This window comes from Petaurus breviceps, unplaced genomic scaffold (assembly GCF_028583685.1).
Source record: "Petaurus breviceps papuanus isolate PSGF00001 unplaced genomic scaffold, PetGlider_PUasm1.0 175, whole genome shotgun sequence".
In the NCBI taxonomy this organism is placed as follows: domain Eukaryota; kingdom Metazoa; phylum Chordata; class Mammalia; order Diprotodontia; family Petauridae; genus Petaurus; species Petaurus breviceps.
Genome location: NW_027185764.1, coordinates 47691518 through 47702334, shown reverse-complemented (window position 1 = coordinate 47702334; position 10817 = coordinate 47691518). Strand labels below are relative to the sequence as shown.

The 10817-nt window shown below is 35.2% G+C and overlaps 1 pseudogene; it reads left to right on the top strand.

The window, feature by feature from the left end:
• The first annotated feature begins 3680 nt into the window (after nt 1-3680).
• Nucleotides 3681-5755, top strand: LOC138159195 (small ribosomal subunit protein uS7m pseudogene; annotated as a pseudogene).
• The last annotated feature ends 5062 nt before the right edge of the window (nt 5756-10817 follow it).

The following is a 10817-nucleotide window of genomic DNA, read 5'->3' as shown; positions in this document are numbered from 1 at the left end:
CTATGGTACAATGAAAGAAAGACTGACTTTGGAATAAAAGGATCCAGGTTCAAAGCTTTCCTTTGCTACTTCCTATTCTAATGAGATTGACAAGCCAATACCACACTTACCCTTGATTTCCTCAGCTATGAAATGAGGGGCTTAGACTAAATTCACCTGTAAGGTCTCTACCAACTTCAAACCTATGATCTTAATGGAGAATAAAATAGCTTTTGCTGAGGTTAAATTAGAATAATGAGATACTTTCTAGTAAACTGTTGTTTTAACTTATTTTGACTCCAAAAGCAATACTCTTCCACCTATGCCATAGCATGGAGATTTCTTTTGCTTATCTCAGCACAAAAATTCATTGTGCTCTTCTGTTCAATCAAAATCCAACTTTGGAATAAGAGTTAAATAAAAAAAAATCCAAATAAGAGGAAGCAAAAAAAAACCAAAAGCTGGTGTGGGGGTGTGGGAGTGGCAAGGAGGTAGGGAGAATAGAGGCCATACAATGAGCAGGAATTCCCAAGTCATTTAAAACATTTCACTCATTCAATCATCCATCCAAAAAATACATTAATGGCCTGTGTGCCTAGTACTGTGTTAGGTCTCAGGCTGGAAAATGATTAAGATTTACGGCTCATAATTAAGCATACTACCTTTAATCATTCTAAAATATTATACTTAAACCTTTCTTATTGCTAATACCAGTTTAAGGCAGTGTATAAAAAATTCAAAATATGAGGGAGAGTGAGAGATCATACTGTTGCCTCTGAAATTAATGATCCAAATTCCATGTAAGAAATAAATCTATAGAAAAAAAAGAAATCAATCTATGCCTTATAGCAGAGCCAGCTTGAAAGTCATAGCAACCCATATAGAGCTGGTCTATCAATTGTCAATGGACAATTATAATGAATATTTCAATCTCATGATTAACCTGGTTTTAGGAGGTCATTCAGTAGTGGTGTGTAGAATAGACTGTAGATTTAGGTGTCAGGGGAGGATTGGAGGTTAGGAAACAAATTTTAGAAAACATAGCAATACAAGTGTAAGGGAATGAAACATCTGTCTAAGTTGATGGTAGTAGGGTTGAGGACAAGGGAGGAATCTAAGAGACATCATTTATTTGAAGAGTCCAACTGTGAAAATGGAAAGAAATACCACAGTAATTAGGAAAAGCAGCAATATCAAAGGAAGCATTTTTAAAAGTTAGGTTATATATAGCATGCATACGTTTTTCTAGAAGATTAGGAAGCAATGGAATTTTTAAGCAACAAATGGCATAAAAAGTTAAAATGACTGTATTTTAAAAGGAAAGAAATGGCTGATTATTGATGTACCAGTCATGTCTGAATTAATCTTCTCAGTGTAGACAGTTTACAGATATACTAAAACAAAGATCATAATCAATAATAAACTAGAAGAAAGAATAAAAATGAGAAGATATTACATATGGTTGAGGAAATTTCAATTTGGCCTATTTAAACAAATTGCTGATAATGTCCAAATAGGAAATGGATAAAAAGACATTGACACAAACTTTTATCATTTAAAAAGAAAACTTAGGCTTTCACAATGAAATTGATTGCTATGATGGAACTAAAAGAATATAGAAAATGTCACAGTTGGCAAAAATCCGATGTTTTCGACAAACTAAGATAAAAACACCAATAATGATACTGGTTGAGAATATGAAATTGGAATCTTGAAGAGGGGAATAGTGGAAGCTTGTGAGTAATATTTTCACATAGAATAAGATAAGTAGTAGAGGGACAGAAAAAAATATAAAGGAAATTTAGTCGAATACTCAACTATGCAAAATTTCCCCAAAGACATTTAAGGATGAAGCTAGAAAGGGAACAACAAACAGAAAAAAAATAGAAAAGATATGCCAAGATTTCTATAACAAATTTTTGTTTTTCCATCAGTAAAAATGGAGTCACCATATTTATGCTCACAGTCTCTAGGCTGCTTGAGGAATAAAATTGTCACTAAAGAAAATAAAATAGGAGGAACAACTGAATGAGACCAAGTATATACAAGAGGAGGTCTTTGGGTTTGTTGACAGTAGTGGTGGGCACTGGAGATCTATTTTCGAGACATTTGAAAGAGGGGAGAATATTAAACACAGGAAAAATTCAAAGCTTATTTTTGCCAAAAAAAGTGACTGAAAGAATATTAATACCTATCATCTACATATCTACTTTTCTACTTCTGCACTTCTCCCCACCCTCTCCACCCCCGAAGAATAATCTACAAAATCACCTAGAGCAGAAATTCTTAACCTTTCTTTGTGTCATTTCTTAGCCTTTGCCAGTCTAGTGAAGTCTACAGACAATGTCTTAGAATAATATATTTAAGCATATGAAATAAAACAACATAGTACTACAAAGGAAACCAAAGTGAAAATAAAGACATTACATTTTTCCCATCTAAGTTCATAGATTGGCTGAAATTTATGCACAGCTCCCTTGGGGTCAAAGTACCCAGGAAACCCTGATGTAGGGTTATCTTTGATGAACGCATGAGAAGGAAATAGGCAGATGCTCACAAATAATTTTTTGACAGCACTCAGACATCTTTAGAATCACATCATTGACTGAAAAGGATAGAGAATAAAATTTCCCACTGTGTTTATTATATATTGACTATTTTTTAAAAGTATTTGATTCCCTAGAACAGAATATTCTTTTATAACTTCTCCTCCAACAAGACAGCTCCCATGTATATGTCAGAATCACACAAGATTTCTTAAAAGATGTAAGAACATATATAACTTCGTCCAGTGGCTTTCCGATTATTAATAGCAAGCAAAGCAGAGAACAAAGAGATGTATGCTCATTAACAGTGTTTGCCACTGTCATGAAGGATGTCCAGTGCAGAGTCCAAATGAAAGAATGATTTGATGTAGATATTAAGTTCTTCCAGGTGCTACTGTTTGGGGGAAGACATTGAAATTATTGCATTAAGCATTGTAGTATTTCCTAAATAGGATCAACAGCCACTCAAGAGTAGAACCAAACTAGACATATAGGAAATAAAAAAAAAGTAATGGAAAAAAGAACGCATGCTTAGATTATGCTATATAGTGAATTAGGCAACTCAGAGCTATGTCAACCACACACATTCTTTTTTTGTTGTTGTTCTAAGGATGAAATGAGGTAATATTTATTTCTCTTACAAATTAATTCATTTATTTTTAGTTTGCAACATTCACTTACATAAGTTTTAAGTTTTCTCCACCTTCCTCCCCTTTCCTCTCCCCAAGACAGTGTGCAATCTGATATAGGCTCTACCTATACATTCTTATTAAACGTATTTTCACATTAGTCATGTTGTATAGAAGAATTAAACTGTATGGGAGGAACCACGATAAAGAAAAAAATAAAACAAAAAAGAGAGAGAAAATAGTATGCTTCCATCTGCATTCAGATTCCATAATTCTTTGTCTGGATGTGGACAGCATTTTCCATCATGAATCTTTTGGAGTATTCTTAGATTCTTAGACTGCTGGAAAATCCAAGTCTATCAAAGTAAGTCTAGCAAAGTTAGCACATTATGGCTGTTACTATGTCCAATGTTGTTCTGGTTCTGCTCACTTCATTCAGCATCAGTTCACATAAGCCTTTCCAGGTTTTTCCAAAGTCTGTCCGGTTTGGGGGTGAGGGCAGGTAGAATGAAAGATTGGAGAGTTCATGAATCCCCTCAAGCAAGCCAGGGGACAGCCCTGCCTGGATTGGAGGGGTCCTGGAGCCCCTGTGGTGAGCTCTGGGCAGTGCTTCTGGAGCCTGGGGCCTGGAGTTTGGAGAGCTCTCTGGCCTCTGCCGGGATTGACACAGGTGAGATGTGTCAACATCTCAGCGGCTGTCAAACATCCGCTGTGATGCTAGTTACAAAGAAACCCAACTTGATAAAGACTTCTACCTTAAGCACTTGGAGCTGCTGACTAAAGAGAAGTTTTAGCAGGATCTCAGAACCACACAGATCTTCAAAGCTACCCCAGCATCGAAGACAAGCTCTTTGTTTGAGGACCCAGTGATCAGTAAATTCACCAACATCATGATGAAAGGAGGAAACAAAGCCCAGAACGCTGATGGTCACTGAGACTCTGGAAACCCTCAAGAAAAAGCAATTTAAAAAGGACCGTGAAGCCAGAGCTGAGGAGTGAGAGGACATTGAATGCAACCCTGACACCATCTTCTACCAGGCCCTACAGAACTGTCAGTTTGTCCTCGGCCTAGTCAGCAGCCTTAAAGGCGACCACTTCTATCAGGTCCCTCTGACTGATAGGAGCTCGTGATTCTTGGCCATGAAAGGGATGACTCAAGAATGCCAGGAGAAGGCCACTCAAACGGTGGTGCCAGAAAAGCTGTCTCCCGAGTTACTGGAGGACTTTCATAACCAAGGCCCTGTGATCAAGAGGAACATAACATAACATGCCCAAGGTGGGGGAGGCTAACGGAGCCTTTGCCTGCTACCCATGGTGGTATAGGGTGGGAAGGCTTGAGCCACGAAATGAGAATTTGGTGCCATTGCTTAGCTTCCTGCCCTTCTGCTTCTGGGAGGATCCACCTGAACAGAGGTTCAGGTTATTGAGTTGTTGTTTTTTTTCTTTTTGGAGAGGGAAGGACAGGGCAATTGGGGTTAAGTGACTTGCCCAAGGTCACACAGCTAGTTTTGTGTTAAGTGTCTGAGGCCAGATCCAAATTCATGTCCTCCTGACTCCAGGAGTGGTCCTCTATTCACTGCATCACCTAGCCAGCCCCCAGGTTATTGAGTTTTTCCCACTGGGAGAGTGGGCAGGTTTCAAATTGAGGAGTTGTTAGAGCTTAGAATGCAACATCTTCAAACTTCCTTTCTTGTAGCCTTGCCAGCTCAGTTGTTCTTAACCAAAATTATAGTAAAGTATCCATTTAGTACGGGTTGGTACTAATGCATACATACGTATGTATATATACAGACATGCATATATATATTGTTTCTGATATATCCATAGACATGTATGGTACATATACACATATGGTACATACATTTTGAAATATATTCATAGAATGATATGTGCATATTCGTGTATATACTTATACCCTTTTGTCTCTAAATTCTTTAGTTCCATTTTTATTTGGCAAAGGTTTGCCTGCCAATTTGCAAATGAGCTGCTTTTTTATTTTGGTGACTAATAACATGTGCACTATGAAAACATAACATATACATCAAAAATATTGCCACTAGACTGTTAATTTTTGTTTCATTTAATTGGAAAGCAAAAGACACATATTTATAAACGTGTATATGTAGACACATGTTTATATATACACATAGAAATATAAATATACAATGAACATATACATATGTATTATACATAGATATATATATGTCTATGTCTGTACTCTCTCTTCACATACACATATACACACAAATAGAGAGACAGATGAATACATAGAAAGATAGATTGTTAGATAATTATAGGCAAGCAAACTCTCCATATACAATGCATTGGACCCAGATTTTACCAAGAGAAGGAGAGCAAATTCTACTACCTTTGGGAAATTCTATGATGCTTTTAATGACTTAAAGCTTCCCCCTGAAAAATGTCCATCTTTTTACTGTTAATATTGTTTTAATGATCTTCTATGACTGTGAGTCATATCAGTGGAGCATTAAAGTATATGGAGAACTGATGTTGAGAGTTATCCAAGGGACAGTGAGGAGGTGCTTCATGGGCTTAAGTAGACTGCAGCACATTACTGGTGAACAAGAGAAGGAAAGTTAAGGATGCTATCCAGGAGCTATATTTCAAGGGAAGAAGATGGTCTAGTTCTATGATGAGAACTCCTTTACAACCTTCATGTTCCATTGGTATCCATGCAATGTTGGGACACCTATAGCACTCTCTCCCCACTCCCACCCCCCAACCACTCCCACCCCTGCATTTTGGATACCTTTGGATATGATTTATGGTAAGACATGGAAAAGAGTTATTCAGGATGAGAAAGCCTGAATGTATTCTGTTTTGCATTATTGGGAGGCAGTACCCAAATGAATGAGAAGATAAATTTCACAGTAATTTTAAATGTTTAATGAGAGAGCTTAGTGGAAACGTTGATGATATTGGAAATAAAGAGAAAATTAGCATTTTAAAAAATTACTCAAGTGATAGGAAACCTTAACTTCAGAAAAGGAGGAACTTCGATCCTTCTGCCTCTGAATCTGGAGAGAAAACTAAGAGGGACAGTTGTAGAGACATGAATGTGTTAAAAGTCACCAAGGTTTATGTCCATGTCTATGCTACATGGTTTTGATTTCCTTGATAATTAAAGCAAAACCCTCTTGTCTCTCAATTCTTTAGTTCCATTTTTATTTGGCAAAGGCTTGCCTGCCAATTTGCAAATGAGCTGCTTTTTGGTTTTGGTGAATAATAACATATACACTGTGAAAATATAATATATCCATCAAAAAGTATTGCCATTAGACTGCTAATTTTCGTTTCATTTAATAGTGCAGTAAATTGGAAAGCAAAACCCACTAGTTCTTTTGAACCTCATTATAACAGACTATGGTACAGCTTGTAAATGAAACCTTAGGAACAAAGTCTTTTGGTATTTTGTATTAGTACATAAAATCAAATGCTTTGCATATAAGATGGAGCCATGGTTATAGAAATCTACTTTAGCAAGGATTAAAAAAAATAGCTATGTTGGCCTTAATTGTCCTCAAGAATATATACACTGAATATTTATTCAATTAAATTTTAGTGTTAGTACAGTTCAAATAAGAAAAAAAATTTCGAGCTTTAAATAAAACTTTAATAAGAAAGAATATTTGTAATAAATTAATCTCCTTCCCATTGTAACCCTACTGACAATGTTCAAAATGAACCTAGGATTTTTTATACTAAGATGGTGGACTGGGGACTCCTTTAATTGTCTGGTTGTTTTTCTTCCTAGTAACTAATTTAAATCATGCGAATTCAGGTTCTTTGGATAAGTTATGGTTAAAGACAAAAAGAAAGCTCACTGAAGAATAATTTATTAAATAATTAGTTGCATCTTATCTTTTTTGTTCCTAATTCAAACTTCAACAAAAATTATCTTTTTTGTTATAGAGATTTATAAATAAAAAGTTCATAAGGCTATATGAATTATGTTTCTCATAAAATTATCATGATTGCTTCCATCAGTATATAGTGTAATGGACCTATGATCTCATTGTGAAGATCACAACTCATCCATGACTTTTCATATTGTGTGAGTCTAGTTCATATTACCCCAAAGATCATTCGTCAAGGAGGTAGCCAATGAATTAGAGGTCTTCTGGGTATTTTTTACATCTAATCCTTGTTTCAATAGTCCCTTCCACAGAGAGCATGGATACTGTTACTATATCTTTAAGGAGAAATGGAATCTTGGGACTGTGGCTGGTTAAATGTTATTTGGAGAAGTTTATTATGGCTGGAGAGAGAATAAGTCATTGTGAAAAAGATTAAAAGAATGTCTTGTATGAGAGATTCACTGAATCAATTGTCAACATTGAGAAAGTTTCAAGACAAAAAATCTGATAAAAAAGAATTTAATACCTCTGTGGTGGAGAAAGTATCTCAATATTTTTTGAGACTGAGATTTTGAGAGAGCTGAATAGTGGGACTCTAGGTCCAGAAATGAGGAAAAGCTAGCAAGTGTTGATGGTTAGAGATGATCTTTTGCCAACACATGAGAATTTTTTTTAAATAGTTACTTAAAATAAGTTTTGGTTAATTGAGCTATTTAGGAGTCACTGTTCATTTCTCAAATACTTTTTACTTCTTGTAGTAAATGTGTTCAAGTCAAATGTGTATTTTCTGATACATCATTCACTAGATGTTCCTTTAGACTATGCCACCCTTGTAGTCCTTTGCCCACTTGAGTTATTTTATGTTTCTCTCTCAAGTTGTATCACTACTTTTTCTACCAATATTTACAGTCAGCTCTCTAGTCATATCACAGTTTTACTCCATGATTCTTCTTTTTGCTGGATAGTATTACTGAATTTAGCAATTACCATTTCAGCATTTAGACGAGTACTGTAGTGCTACTCAAGCTTTTAAAAGCGTTCTTGATATGGAATTTCAACTTTTTCTGCCCTCAGAGACTTCAAAAGTAAAAATTAGGTCCTTTAATACTTTCTACTAATTTATACATTTTGTCTGGTTCAACTGTGTCTATCAGGCTTTTAATAATTCCCTATGATGCCCAGTCCAAATCTCTAGACTCTTCCCCAGAAATCCTGAGAAGATTCCTGAGAAGGACCTATAATATTTTTGTGATGTAAGAAATCTATATTCAGCCTCACCTTTCAGTTTCTCTACTGGTAAAACTTGTTTTATAAAAAACTTTTAGTTTTAAAGTCATTTGTTTTTCTTCAAAGGGCGGTTTAGAGATGAATTTCCGTATTCTGTGTTCTCCTGGTATTGTACCAGGAATTTTTGAGGGTTCACTGAGTTTTATAATTCACAAAATCCTGATTGAGTAGTTTCTTTGTTTTATTCTTCTGCTTTTTACTTTACAACTTTTCAGTTCTTTCGCAATAATTCTATATTATTCAAATTTTACCTCTGACATACTGGCTGTGTTCCTAGGCAAGTCTCCTCGCAGTTTTCTGGGCGATTCTAAGACTATAAGTTATATAGAACATACTGAACTTAATCATTGGAGGTTTCCTCACTTGAGACAGGTGTAGCCCCTATCCCAATATTATACTTGTTCTTACATTCAAGATCTACTGTTTTCTTTTTCTTCCTTCCTTCCTTTCTTTTTTTCTTTCTTTCCTTCCTTCCTTTCTTTTTTTCTTTCTTTCCTTCCTTCCTTCCTTCCTTCCTTCCTTCCTTCCTTCCTTCCTTCCTTCCTTCCTTCCTTCCTTCCTTCCTTCCTTCCTTCCTTCCTTCCTTCCTTCCTTCCTTTCTCCTCTCTCTCTCTCTTTCTTTCTTTCTTTCTTCCTTCCTTTCTCCTCTCTCTCTCTCTTTCTTTCTTTCTTTCTTTCTTTCTTTCTTTCTTTCTTTCTTTCTTCCTTTCTTTCTTTCTTTCTTTCTTTCTTTCTTTCTTTCTTTCTTTCTTTCTTTCTTTCTTTCTTTCTTTCTTTCTTTCTTTCTTTCTTTCTTTCTTTCTTTCCCCTCTCTCTCTCATCTATCCATCCATCTATCTATCTTTCTATGATCAAATCCAGCCACTCATTTTCCAAATTAGGAAACTGAGGGTACTCTAACAATAAATATCAGAAGTAGGAGCTGAATAGAGGTCTTCCTGCCTCTAAGTTTAGTTTTCTATCCATTATAACATGATAACTTCACTTCTAAGTCAATCAAGGGATGAACTGATATTTCCTCATAAATTAATAGAAATTCATACCCTCTCATTAATTCATGTATTAGCTTTGAGCATCTTTCCCAATTTATAAAATAACTCTCTTTCACCATAAATAGTCCTCTCTCTGTCTCCCTCTCTCTTGTTTCATAGGCTTAAATAAGTATAAATGTTGTTGGCTATACATGTGTGGTCAGTTGTTAGATAGCAGTGCAGCACTTAGAACATCTGTGTATTATATCTTAGTCTACCTCACATTCTCATTTCCTTTTCTGGTCATATGTTTCCTCAACAATACCCTTCATGCCAATTTTTGCATGTAGATCATCAATGGAAGTATGTTACATCTTGGTTATCACATATCATTTCATTTCTATTTGAGTTACTTGAAACTTTGATTCTTCAGTGATTACAGTGTTCTAAGATACACACTTATGAAGAATTACTGGAAGATTTTAGCCATATACTGAAGTAAAATTTTACTAATCCAGTTCCAGTGGATTGAATTTTATGATAATTCAGACACATTCATATTAATAAGTAGTAAATATTCATTTTGTATTTATGACACAATCTTGTATAAAATGAACTTGAGAATTATAATCCTTCATTAACTTTTTCTATTTACATATTTCCTTATACTTGAGAATGGTGAAACTATATTTATTTGAGACTATTTTAAGAATGAATGAATAAAAAATCACATTTATTCAAAACATATCAAGCACTGTGCTAAGCATTGAGGATACAAATATTAAGCAAACAATGAAGTTCCTGCCCTCAAAGAGCTTAACCTCTAATAGAGACAAACAATACAAAAAGGGGAGCTAGACTAGGAGGAACGGGGAATCTGTTTAGGCAATTGTGTAGTTCATGGTTTGGGAATGACTGAGAAGTGGTATCATGGCCTGGTTCTTGGTAAGATAAAGTGAAAACATGAATATTAGAGGAGCTCAGTCCAATTCAGGAATCTGAGTTCCAGTGACAAGGGGGAGGACTCAGGTCAGAGTGCAAGCAGTATGGTTTAGAAACTCCAAGGATGAATTACCGTATTTCACCAATAATTGTAGCATATTTTACATCAATTTTTAAAAATTGTGTTAGCATTACTTAAAATTCATGTATTACTAAGTAACTGTCTGGTGTAAGATGAGGATATACAGAATTACCGTGCATATATGTAGAAACGCATGTGCTGAGAATTCTAGGCTCAGGGCTTGCAATGTGCAAGAGATAAATGCATATCCATATGCCATTGGTTAGCATATTGCTGCTTTGTTTACCTTTTAAGCAGCATGACGAACAGAATCATACTATGGAACAATTATGTGATGAAAGGTTATAAACCAGTTTTTAAACTGAAAAACAGAGCGTGATAATTCTGTGGTGGTGAAGATTATGCTGTGAAATATGGTATTCCTGTTCTTTATTCCTTTTACTTTTTCCTGGTTTTATTTAACTCAGAATCAGTGAATTTTGTTGTATTGTTTTATCTGGGCT